At 40.1% G+C, this 13,769-nt stretch overlaps 1 protein-coding gene across 1 annotated transcript in view; it reads left to right on the forward strand.

The window, feature by feature from the left end:
- The window catches only part of lrrc1 (leucine rich repeat containing 1), an 82,550-nt gene that overhangs the window by 1,176 nt on the left and 67,605 nt on the right, over positions 1-13,769 (forward strand). The gene's annotated exons all lie outside the window — the stretch shown is intronic.

Below are 13,769 nucleotides of genomic sequence, written 5' to 3' on the forward strand. Positions count from 1 at the left end.
TTTGAGTCAGCAGCATTTTTGGGAATCAGATAGCCTATATGTTTCAAATGAAGTATGAGAAACACCTCTATGATGCCCAAACTGCTATTTTATGAATGCATGACCTATATTCCTATGACTCTCAAAAGTGCTGTCTAGTTTGTTAGATCACGAGGCTTTGAAACTCGACCACTGTCATTGTGCAGACGGCAGAGAACACTACAACTCAGCAAAATGTGGTTGAGAAAAACATTGTGGGGCCTGAAATATCAGTGGCTGGTCCCAGCGAACTCTTCCTGCTCTACACAATGGTGGCGTGGTGTAGTGGTGAAATATCCAGACAACTGAAAGGCTTTAAGTTCAAACCCCACAAGGAATGATCCAAGAAACCTTAACACTAGAGGGTCTTTCGCACCGGGTTTTTATAGGAACTCAGTTATAGGGACTGAGAGGCAATGTAGACGTACAAGTAGGGTTGGGTATCGTTTGAATTTCCAATGAGGTAAAAAAAACAAAAACAAAAAAAACACGTAGATATCATTCAAATTTAGTCTTATTGCAAAACATTTAATTGTAGCTGAATATCATGAACAAAGATCAACAGGCTAAAGAACACTGACACAAGGAGCGTTTGCCTGTGGTTTAAAAACACCATAGAAAAACAACTAGCCTAGAGTCTAGACTAACTAATGTAAATCTCAAGCATTATTAAAGACAAGTAAACACTCGATAATTAAAAAAGAACAAATAAAAAATAGCAATCGCTATAAATAGATACAACTGAACAAAGTGTTTTAAGATTTTCAGTTACAGAAACTGTAATTAAATGTAACATAACACTGCATTTTATAAAATATACTTTACAAATATAGTTACAAAAGTTACTCAGTGAAGAACGAGTGCATTTTCTCTCTGTCTTGTGTTGTTTGGTCAGTGTTCTCACAGAGGCGCTGCAGGAATATTAGTGCTGTCGCTTTAAGAGCTGCACGGGTCCGATATACTGATACACACAGGAGTCGTCTCACGCTTGAATGGTTTAAAGTCATATTGATATGCACACAAAGGAATCGATAAGAGGAATCAAAATTTACATTTTATAACAAGTATCTGATTCCTGACCTCAAGTAATTTTCGATTCCCAACCTTACGTAATTTATGCTATGCAATTTAAAGAGCAAAAAGGAAGGCAATCAAGGCTGAGAAATGAACACAACGCGACAGGTAAATGACATTAACATTAGCCTTCTGGATGTTTTATTGTATTATTTGTGCTATTGCTTGTAACTTGGTTCAGGGAAGCACCGATATGAAAATTTTGGCCGATACTAATAACCGATAATTCTTTATATTTGAAAGCCGATAACCGATATATGGGCCGATAAATCTAAATCCAACATTTTTTTTATTTTTTTATAATTTTGAGAGCCTGATTACAAAAACAAAAGTCTCATCATTAAAAGCCATGTCCCAAACACAATTATAATGATTTTCTCATTATTATTTTATGACAGCCTATTTGTGCTGCACATATTGCACTGAACTGTATTTTCCTTTCTGAAGTGATTCCAATCATATTTCAGGCAATTCAAAACCATCATGTTGTAACTGAAGAGTCTCAGCTGAAGGAAATAATACATTATTTATCGGCTTTAATATATCGGCCAAAATTTTTCTTATAAGGCCGACAACGATAACATTAAAAATGAACATATCGGCCAATACTGATAGTGATTAACCATTCGATTTACACCCCTTCTGACAAATTAGCATGCAATATGACATGAATGAGCTTTCCTCATTTTAGAAAATGTAGATGTGATTATTTTCAGCTGTGGTGCAAAACTGGAGCCTTCCTCCTTCTGGAGAAAACCAGCAACACACTCTTCAGGCTTAATGCAGGTTTAAAGGCCCCTAACCATGATGAAACACCTCTCATAATCTCAAAAAGCCTTTCCCCTCTCGTTTACTTCAATCACACTTCTAGGATGCGGTAAAGATTACACGAGGAAAACAGCGAGGTTGTAAAAGCACACGTTTGCTTTGCTCTAAAGCAGTGCAGATACACTGATAGCATCGCTCGCTGGGATTCTTCGCCATGTAATGAATTAAACCTTCCAGATCAATGAAATGCTTTGCCCTTCTTTTCCAAAGGCAATAAAACATGGAAGTCTATCGTGTCAGTCTCGCTTGAGCTTATCTGTGTGGGCTCTCTTGAAGGGATAATCGTGTTTTAGGGAATTCCAGGGTATTTCCCTCGAAAGTGTGTTTGATAAAGTCTTTGAGCCGGTTTCATCAAACACTCGAATGCAGGATAAAGCAGAGCCTGAACATGATCAATTCTCTTTCACACAAGAAGCCAACATCAACACAACTTCTGCTGCTCACAGATATGCAGTTTTGTCTAATTAGTAGTTGTTAATTTTGTCTAGTCAACAGCTGTTATTGGTCTCCACCGTATCTTTTGCTGGGATAAAAACATTGAAGCTGTGTTTTATTAGGGACATGTGGAAACATGAAACGCCAGTAAATTGGCTGCGTATCAGACTTTCCCTTCAAGGACTGAGTGCATTTTTAACCATTTATTGTTGAAGCACGTGAACCACTGAATTCAGATATCAGCTGTTCGTGTCTGAGCATGTTTACCTCGATTTTCAGTGACTCTGAAATAGACTGTCCAATTAATACTTTTAAGGGAACTGCTTTTAAACTCTTAAAAAATAAATAAATAAAGCCTTTAACATCTATGGAACCTTTCCGTTCCTCGAAAGGTTCTTTACAGTGGAAAAAGATTCTTTAGATTATTAAAATGGTTCTCTTTAAGTCCCCCTGTGGTGAAAATCAAGTTTTTAATGTTGTTTATGTGTCTATGTGGTGTTTTTAATATGCTTCAAGACAAACCAAGTCGACACCATTGCTGAGTGTTTCCTCCTTAAAACTGCAGTGAACCAAAGACAGTCTCAAAAACACGCTTTGAAATCGCTGGTGTTTCTGACGTCACAAACTACCTTGTAACCAATCAGATCAACGTGTGATCGTCAACCAGTGGATCTCTGAGCTGAGTGAGTGAGTGGAGGCGGGGCTCATTCGCATATTCATAGAACTGCGCATACTAAATGAGGCAAGGGTGTCGAGTTACATTCAAGATATTTTAAGGCATGAAGAATCTTTTTCAAGGAAAAAATGTTTAAATATGTCATTTTGGTAATAAAAGATGAGTTTTAAGGGATAAAATGATTAACTACAGGGGGACTTTAACATCTATGGAACCTTTCCGTTCCTCGAAAGGTTCTTTATAGTGGAAAAAGATTCTTTAGATTATTAAAATGGTGTTTACTGAAAGGTTTTTCTGTGGCGTTGCTGTGAAAAACCCTTTTGAACCTTTTAGTAAGAGTGAAGTGTAACTTTTATTGTGCACAAAGCGGTGCTGTATCTGAAAGTACACAATAGTTTTGTGTGAGAAATTGTTCACTTATTATTTTGGCATGTTCATCCAGTTCCTGAGGAAATTAGCAAAATCCAATTGGTTAATGATTTATTGTTTTTGGAGTTGTATCTTTTATGAAATTAACTGTTCTACTTCACAAAAGCTCAGTGGTCACAGTGGTCTGTGAAGATTGAATTTGTCAGTGAATTACCGATAATATGTGGATAATATGGAATAATGTCCTTTTTGAAACTTAGAAATGTTCTTAAAATACTCCATCTGAGGGTGCAAGTGTATGTTTTTAACCAGAACACAACCTCTGAATGCACTGAATGATTGCCATTCCTGTAAAATGTGCTCTCAACCTGTTTGACATCTCCGTTTGTTTGGCAAAGTCAGTCAAGTAGGACTTTTGTTGAGAGAGCAAGCAATAGTTTTCTCTAGAGTCTCCAGAAACAAATAAACATCTCAGTAGTGTATATTGAGAGTATACGAGAATATAAGAGTCCAAATCAAAGCCAAAAGCGTAGAGTTTAGACTCTCTCTTTCTGAGGTTAAAGCTGGGCTTGGGAAGAGGTGGGAAAACCATGTCTTAAAGCCTGTTTGTTGTCGGTTTATATGCGAATGCTCTTATCGTGGAGATTTCCTGGAATCTGAGACTTGTTTGGCCTGAAATGTGAGGAATGCTGTGAGGAGAGTTAATCGTGACGAAAGAAATGTGTGGGGGAAACCAGTGCCTGTTGGTCCGAGTCAGAGACAGACTGGGTCTGATGCTAGTCTGCTCTCTCAGAACACTTTGTTAATCCTTTGTTATGTTGAATACAGGGTTCGAGTAGGGCTGTTACGCGAGATATATCATCTGTGATAATGTTGTAATGGTTTACCAGTGTGTGAACTGACATTATGCCACTCACCTTGTAAAAACAAACACATAGCCTAAAGCCTATTAGAATAGAGCTAGAATGCCCTGAAAATTCAAAACATGCGGGCAAAAATGATTTATTTCCTTAATTTTATATAATTGAAGCAATATCATGTGCATGTTTTTCCGGAAAATCAGCATGATTGTATATCTGATGTGATATGAATGTGATATCTGATATTGGTTTTATACAGCAGTTAAACAAACAAGAAATTAATATTGTCAGATAGCCTACATTTTCTTTAGACACGATTTGTCAAACAAAGCCACAGCAGACTTGTAATGCATAGAGAAATGTCCATCAGATTCGCATTTCAGACTCTTGTTGGAAGTAGTAGGTCATCTGGGACTTTTCACCTACTTTCTTTGTGCATTTTTGTACTTAGATATGTGAGAATTAGACAAGCCTGTTCAGACACAGGGAGTCACTAGCATTGTTTCCGTATGAATCAGCCGTTCGAACGAATTGGTTGCATGAATGACTCGTTAAGAGTCATTTGCTGACTTTTCATGCTTTAAAGTATCATTTGTTTCAATATTAACATTATTCTCACAGCATTATTTATGCAATTGCAGTGTAAATGATGCCAGCTCTGAGCTGCATTAAGCAGTCTGTGTTAGTATTCCTAAGGCTCTGTTTACTCCTGGTATTAAGATGGGTTTTGGTGGATCGTATCACACCAAATACAGGTGTAAACAGGGTCTAAAACGTTTTGAGCTCGTCCACTTTCAGCCACTTCCAGAGGTAGTCGAAAACGCATCCGACCGGATTGCTTTAATAGCGTAGACGGCGCTCATGTGGTCGAATGTGTTCACAGCCACAAAAGACCGTCTTCTCCGTCGACCTGATGCGTAACATTATGGGAAGAGCGATAGCCAAACGGGATTGAAACGTTATCAGCTGAAGACACAAGTTTGGTTTGAAGAGGAAAAATGTACCAAGCACAATGTTCTCTCACCATTCCTGATTTCAAACACACACTGTGTTCAGCTGTAGTCATGATCATGATTTTTCAAATTATGAATAAATTATGCTACATAAACTTAGCTGCTCAAAGCATAAACGGCAGATTGAAATTGGTGGATTGAATGAAAATGCAAATTCACTCTCTGACAGTAGGTGGCGCTTATGGAACAGCAGTGATTTCATACACAATTGCACTTATAAACACTACTTTTATAGGCAGTATACAGAGGTAAGAGGAGTACTGAAGACTTGCTATGCCTGGTTCAGTATTCTCTGTGCTCTCCTCTTCTTTTTGTGTGTCCCATCTCTGGTCTGTTTACAGACTTTGTAATATTTTCCCACACAAATAACATTTTGAGAAATTATCGCAGTGCAGTTCTGAAATAGAGATCAGCGAATATAAAACTAAAAACTAAGAGTGTAACGATACCCTCATGTCACGATTCGATACCACGATACTGAACTCACGATACTATATTATTGCGATACTCCAAAACATATGATATAAGGTTAACAAAAAGTACTGCTATTGTAATGCTAAATTTGGTTTTACATTGTGTGTGTAAGTGAATAGACTTGGACTTTGTGCTGGAAACCCAACACACAGGACAATAGAGACACCAGATTAAAGATATTCATGATTCTGAAGCTGAAAATCTTAGATGAATATGCTTTCACTCTTTTACTGACTAGATATAATTAAAATAATGTAGGCCACTTTTTACTGGTAACATCAGACATTTGGCATTATCAGGACCCACAAATATTCCCCCGTTGCATTATTATACATTATATTCAACATTATATATAACAGATTAATGTAGTACTGACACTAAAACGCTTTAAACTTGAAATTTTTTCTCTCACAGTAATTTTTATTTTGGGTGCAATATACACAATACATATTATCACTCTCCGTGATACATATTGTTGAATTTTTGTATTGCGGTATATTGTGACACGATATATTTTTACACCAATCGTGTGCTTGGAGCAAAAATAGGCAGATTCCGACTGATGGCCATGTCTAGTTTTTTAATATGGTAAATGGGTAAAAATTATATGAGACATTTTTAAGAATGAAAGTAGTAGAATTTGGCACTGACAAGCGCCACTCACATCTTCTTCTTTTTATCTAAAGTCATTTTGCAAGCAAATACATTTTTTTTTTCATTTGTATTAAAAATGTAGGCTAGATGTTGCCTAATGTGTATCTTCTTGGATTCGGAAGGTTATTGTTAGCTTTGGGTCTAACTGTGTTTGACTCCAATCAGGCTTCAAATATTGACAGAGGGGTTTAAAAAGGTTAATGTAAACTTGTATTAGCGGGCTGAAGGCTGGAGGAGGGTTCATGAACTGGAAGAACGGGTTCAGTTTTACGCCTCAGCGGCCGGTTTGTCAATGTATCCGCCCAATAACACGTCAATACCACTTGATGGTTTTGTCCTCTCATAGATTGCTGGTTTCATTCCTAACCTTTTATAAACGATACCGGCCATCGTAACGGAAGCATTGAGATGAATGTGGTGTGAACTTCCGAATTTAAAGAGCTCTATTGTGTGCCCTACCTGTTGCAGTCTGGGAGGTTTCTGTGTGTCTATTGTGTAGACGATGTTTTCTTCCTGCGCAACCCTGATGTGTTTATTACAGAGTGAGAAGAGGGACCAGAAAACAAGAAGAGTAGCATTTCTGTTCTTCTCTTTTTGATAATGGCCTGTTTGTGGTTCTGGTTGTTTCGTTTCATTGGTTACGGGGTTAGTTAGCTTTCTGAAAGTCAGATTAGGAGGTCAAGTGCAGTTGAATGAGTAATTTTGTCTTTTCGAGGATGTCTGTGTCTGTGCACACATGCGTCTGATCAGGGCCGTGCACAGACATTTTAAGGGGCAGTGGCCTAAACCAAAAAAGGGGCACTATTTTGTTTTTTTGAACAAACACTACAAAGTGTGCCAACAACAGAAAATGTAGTTATTTGTATTAGATCTGATCGAGAGTACAATAATTTGATTAGACAAGCAGCTAATTCTAAGAACGTGGATATGTTGTACACAGGGCTGGACTGGAAAATATAAAATAAAAAATCAGCCCTGGCATTTTGGTCCAGACTGGGCCACTATATGATCATAAACAGCACCCATCTTTGCACGCCCTTAAATATATGCATACCAACTCCAATTCCTTAAAATCACTAATGCCATGTAATGAGTGAGAATATGAATGAGTTAGAGTTAACAGATGAAATAAGTAAAAATTTGACATTTATTAATACAGTGATGAAGCCTAAAACAAGCTATAAGCTGCACTGGCATAGCAATACCAGTGTTTCTCACAGGATTTTTGGTAAAACTGTGGTGGGTGGACCTCGGTCCTTCTAGGGGGGTTTGGGGGCATGTCCCCCCGTAAGAAAATTTTGTGCATTTTAATGTTAAATTCATCAATCTGGTGCACTTTGAGAGTTCAAAATTAAAAGCTCCAACCCATATTCAGTGTGCAAATTAAACAAAGAAATATTCAAACCTCTTTTATTTACAGTGTCTATTTACATTACCCCTACTACATAATAATAATAGTTATAATATTAATCAAATGACAGTAATAGCCATATTTTGTAAAACAATAAAGGATACTTTCATAATTAGTTTTGTACCAATTTCTTTACTTGAAAGAGATATAAGCACATGATCTTTTATTTTATTTTTATTTTATTTTAAACTGCATCAAGCTTTTATTTTGGCGGAAAACATGGTTTACAAACGCCTCTCATTAAATTTCTAGTGAATTGAAGTAATCGTTAACTATGCAGATGTGGAAATGATCTGTAACTCGGTTATGGGTTCCTACACTCATGACATGGCCTAAGTGTTTTGAAAGTAGTTCTGCTTACCGCAGGCTCTACACTTTCTCATTTCTCTCCTGATCCTCCTCACTATCATCTAGGGGTGGTGAAAAAAATCGATTATTGATTAATCGCGAGTATGTTATGGACGAGTATGAATCGATTATCAAATTTTCAAAAATCGATTTTTTATAAAAAAAAAAAAAAGAAAAAAAATCCACTCTGCGTGCATTTAGAGCATGTTATGTTATGAGAGGCGAATCACAACTACTTCAGAAAACCCAGCACAGTATAGGAACTACCAGGCAGTGACGTATGTGTACGCTGAAATAAAAAGTATTTCACCTCAGAAAAACGGACGTTCCTGTCCTGTCAGCCGTTATACTGTACTCGTAGCGCACACTCTTCAATTGCACGCGCAAATGCGGAGGGGCGCGCCGTGTATCGCTTCACTGTATAGTGCAAAGTGCAAAGGAAACTACGAGCATGCAACGTTGTTACGTTGTAAATTAGTAAGTCATGAAATAAAAGTAAAATACCAATAAATCACGTTACTGGTACGTCGTGTGTTAGCTGAGAAGGATTTGCATGCAGGCATGATTTTCATTCTATTCACCAGGAGCAGTTTCCATGTTTCATTAACAGTTCTTGTTAGTATTGTGTATTCACCATGGTAACTGTCGTTTCAATATTAACGCCAAAATGCCACTTTATTTTCACTTTGTGTTATTTTTTATATTTGTAAAATACTGTGGTGGCTCATACCAACATTGTATTAAAAGCTAGTTTGGTTCAACTTGATGAGTCACAACACAATGTGATGTATTCATTTCTGTGTTCTACAGAACATAAGCTACATACAAATAATTCTGAAGTTATAACTACACGACACAGAAAGTGCTTTGAGTTGTTACTCAATAAAAGAGTTAAGTAATTCAGCAGCTGACTTTTTTTAATACTGCAATCACTTAGTGTATTTTTGTTTACTGTTGTGAACTGGAAAATCAATAATCGCTAATCGAAAATCGTTAATAATCGAAAATCGACTGTAATCGAATCGGGACTTCAATAATCGTAATCGAATCGAATCGGGAAATCAGACAGATTAACCACCCCTACTATCATCTGCCACAGGAGCTGATGAAGGTCAGAAAACATACACTACCGTTCAAAAGTTTGGGGTCAGTAAGATTTTTAATGTTTTTAAAAGAAGTATCTTCTGCTCACCAAGGCTGCATTTATTTGATTAAAAATGCAAACAAAAACAGTAATATTGTGAAATATTATTCCAATTTAAAACAGCTGTTTTCTATGTGAATATAATGCTGTTCTTTTGAACTTTCTATTCATCAAAGAATTTTGAAAAAAAAAATTACACAACTGTTTTCAACATTGATAATAAAAATGAATGTTTCTTGAGCATCAAATCATCATATTAGAGTGATTTCTGAAGGATCATGTGACACTGAAGATTGGAGTAATGATGCTGAACATTAAAGCTTCGATCACAGGAATAAATCACAATTTAAAATATATTAAAATAGAAAACAGTCATTTTAAATTGTCATAATATTTCACAATATTACAGATTTTTTTTTTTTTTTTTATAAAATAATGCAGCCTTGGTTTTCTTTTAAAAACATTAAAAAATCGTACTGACCCCAAACTTTTGAACGGTAGTGTAAACAAACCCAGCACCGCCAATTAAGCAAAACAAAACAAAACGGATGGGCCGCCGATGTACAAATGTTATGGGCCGTTAAAAAGAAAAAGAAAAAACAATAGGCCTAATAATAAAAATAATGTATGAGTATATGAGATGTATCGGCCCAAAAAGCACGTCCGCCCACCGGGAAAGTGCGCGGTATGCATGATGGCCAGTCCAGCCCTGGTTGTACAAGTTGTTAGCACAAGTAGAAAGAGCCAGAAGACCAAGAGCAAAACATTACCGACATAAATACAACAAAAACAAATTTCGCAGATTCAACCACTGTCCTGCATAGCCTACCTGTTAATGCGACAGCTTTCGTGAACTGTCGTGTAACGTTACTGTGAGTGATGCTGTGGAGCGAGCGGGAAAACCTGGAGCGGATTAGCGGAATGCTTTGAGCGGAGCGGTGGGGGTGGGGAAGAGGGGCACCTCAGTCGATGAGGGCAGAGGGGCAGTGGCTCTAGCCACCGGGCCACCCCCCTGTGCACGGCCCTGTGTCTGATGGCAGTCACATTGATTTCTTGCTGTTTCTCCAGTTATTATGTTGGAATATTATCAAACAGAAATACAAAACTAGGACTGGTTTTGTAGTATCAGGTTAACTAATGGGGTAGGAACCATGTGTAGGTTGTTGTTGTAGGGGGGAACGATAATAAAGCCGTGGGTTCAACGGACGTACAGCTGTGGTCCTTGTGTTAAGCCTCCTATAAAGGTTACAGTGTACCTATAAACCACGTAACATGGTGTCAGAAGCAAAAACGTCGAACAAATAAGAGATAACACAGGACGCAGGCGAGTTGTTTATTTGCTTTCTCTCTGCCGATTACCGAAAGTTTGGGGCTAACGCTAACGCTAGCGAGCTCACAGACGGCAAAATGAATCAGTTTCAAGTTTCCCCACCAGAAAAGTTCACATTTAAAGCCGAAGACTGGACTAAATGGATTAAACGCTTCGACAGATTCCGCATTGCATCTGGATTGGAGACACAAGCGGACGAAAATCAAGTGAATGCACTGATTTACACAATGGGGGAGGAGGCGGAGGATATACTGGTTTCCCTGCACCTCAGCCCAGAGGAAGCGAGTGAGTACGAAACAGTTAAGAGAAAGCTGGATGCTCACTTTGTAACACGCAGAAATGTGATCTTTGAGAGGGCAAAGTTTAACCAGAGGCAGCAAGAAATGGGCGAGTCGGCTGACAGCTTTCACACTGCGCTGCACTGTCTAGCGGAGCACTGCGGATACGGAGCTCTGCATGACGAAATGGTGAGAGATAGACTTGTTGTGGGTCTGAGAGATAAACGCTTGTCAGAACAGCTACAACTTGATCCCGAACTGACTCTAGAGAAAGCAATTAACAGAGCTAGACAAAGCGAGCAGGTGAAGAAGCAACAAGAAATGCTAAAAATGAACTTTAAAGCAGATATTTCCACCGCTCAGCTTGACAGCGTGCACGCGCGACAGCGCAACGGCGCACGCGCAAAACAACCCAAGCCACAATACAAGCAAACAGAGAAAAAACACAAGGAAAAACAGGTACAATGCAGCAGATGCGGTGATTCAAGATGGCATAGCCAACAACAATGTCCAGCTAAAGAGGTAATATGCAATAACTGCAGGAAAAAAGGACATTACGCCAGAGTGTGCAAAACCAAAAGAATGTGTGAAATGCATGTAGCTACAGTGGTTGAGGACACTGGTGAGGAAGTTGCATTTCTGGGTTCACTGTCAGCGGATGCAAATGACAGCCCATGGATGACAGACATACATGTGGAGAATCTCAATGCACGCTTTAAAATTGACACTGGCGCAGACGTCACCGCTATATCGGAAATGCTGTATAACCAGGGCCAGTTCAGCAGGCTGGAGAGGCCAACGAGGGTTCTGCTGGGGCCAGGAGGGACTCGTCTGAATGTGAAGGGCAAGTTCACAGCCACTCTCAGTAAGAACAGTAAAAGTACTAAAGAGGAAATTTACGTTGTGGAGGGGCTGTGCACACCACTGCTAGGCGGGCTTGCTGCAGTGGCACTGCAGTTGGTCGCCAGAATAAATAACATCAGCCTGGACTCCAAAGAGACAGTAAAAAGGGAGTTCCCTAAGCTCTTCTGTGGACTCGGTAAAATGGAGGGCGAGTACAACATAGTACTGAAACCAGGCGCTCAGCCTTTCTCCCTCTCAACTCCCAGGCGCATCTCCCTCCCACTCCTGCCAAAGGTCAGAGAGGAGCTGGACCGAATGGAGCAGCAGGGTGTTATCTCAAAGGTGGAGGGGCCCACTGAATGGTGTGCGCCTATGGTGGTGGTGCCGAAACGCACAGGGAAGGTGAGAATATGCACCGATCTTACAGAGCTGAACAAATCAGTTATGAGAGAGAAGCACCCCCTCCCCTCAGTTGAACACACTTTAGGACAGCTCGCTGGGGCCAAAGTGTTCTCAAAGCTAGACGCCAACGCAGGCTTTTGGCAGATTCCACTGTCCAAGGAGTCATCTCTGCTAACCACTTTCATAACTCCGTTCGGGCGGTATTGTTATAATCGCCTGTGTTTTGGGATCTCATCAGCACCAGAACATTTCCAAAAGCGTCTTGGAGGGCCTGGTGGGTGTTCTATGTCAGATGGATGATGTGCTCATCTGGGGAGCCACACAGACGGAGCATGATGAGAGACTGTAGAAAGTACTGTCAAGACTGCAGGAGGCGGGAGTGACGCTCAACTATAAGTGTGAGTTTTCTAAGAGCAGGATGAAGTTCCTGGGGCAGGTCATTGAGGCATCAGGCGTCAGTGCTGACCCTGATAAAGTGAGCGCTGTAAAAGCTATGTCAGCACCCAGTAACGTCAGCGAAGTGAGACGCTTCCTGGGGATGACAAACCACCTGGGGAAGTTCCTGCCTCACTTGGCTGAGAAAACACGACCACTCAGAGACCTGCTGAAAAAGTCCAGTATGTGGGCCTGGGGGCCGCAACAACAGCAGGCTTTCGATAACATAAGAGAAGATTTGACGACACCCCCAGGGCTTGCATTGTATGACCCGAACGCTGAAACGCTTGTCTCTGCTGACTCTTCCTCATATGGGATGGGCGCCGTTCTTCTCCAGCGGCAAACAGACACAGAGTGGAAACCTGTGGCGTATGCCTCCAGAGCCCTCAGCAGCACTGAGCAGCGATACGCCCAGATCGAGAAGGAGGCGCTAGCATCAACATGGGCCTGCGAGAGGTTCGCGGAGTTCCTCATTGGAAAGAGTTTTCACATTGAGACCGACCACAAGCCCCTGATTCCTCTACTAGGCTCAAAGAGCTTAGATGAACTTCCTCCACGCATACAGCGTCTACGCATGCGACTAATTTTTTACGGTTTTGTACGGTTTGCCTACACCATATCACATGTGGCGGGCAAAGACATTGCTACTGCGGATGTGCTGTCCCGAGAGCACATCAGTCACACTGCAGAAGGATTGCAGGAGGAGGAAATCAACCTCTATGTTGACTCTGTTGTAGCGAATCTCCCAGCTACAGAAAAGAGGTTAAGAGAAATTCAGAGACACCAGGACGACGACCCCATACTCAAGCAATTGAAGAAATTCTGTGTCGAAGGATGGCCAGATAAATTCTCAATTAACAGAGCATTCCAGCCATATCTGCAATATTCAGGTGAGCTCACAATCCAAGAGGGTCTACTGTTGTATGGCAGCAGAATAGTTATCCCAGCGTCACTCAGGGCAGACATCTTGTCCAAGCTGCACGAGGGCCATCTAGGAATAACAAAATGCAGAGAGCGAGCTAAGCATTCAGTGTGGTGGCCAGGGCTCAGCAGAGAGCTGACAAACATGATAGAGAAATGTGATGTGTGCAGCCGTGAAAGAGTCAATTTCAAAGAAAAGATGATGTCTACTGAGTTTCCGCCAAGACCATGGTCCACTGTAGGAGCGGATTTATTT

The sequence above is a fragment of the Scardinius erythrophthalmus genome, assembly GCF_964197995.2.
Source record: "Scardinius erythrophthalmus genome assembly, chromosome: 21".
In the NCBI taxonomy this organism is placed as follows: Eukaryota; Metazoa; Chordata; class Actinopteri; order Cypriniformes; family Leuciscidae; genus Scardinius; species Scardinius erythrophthalmus.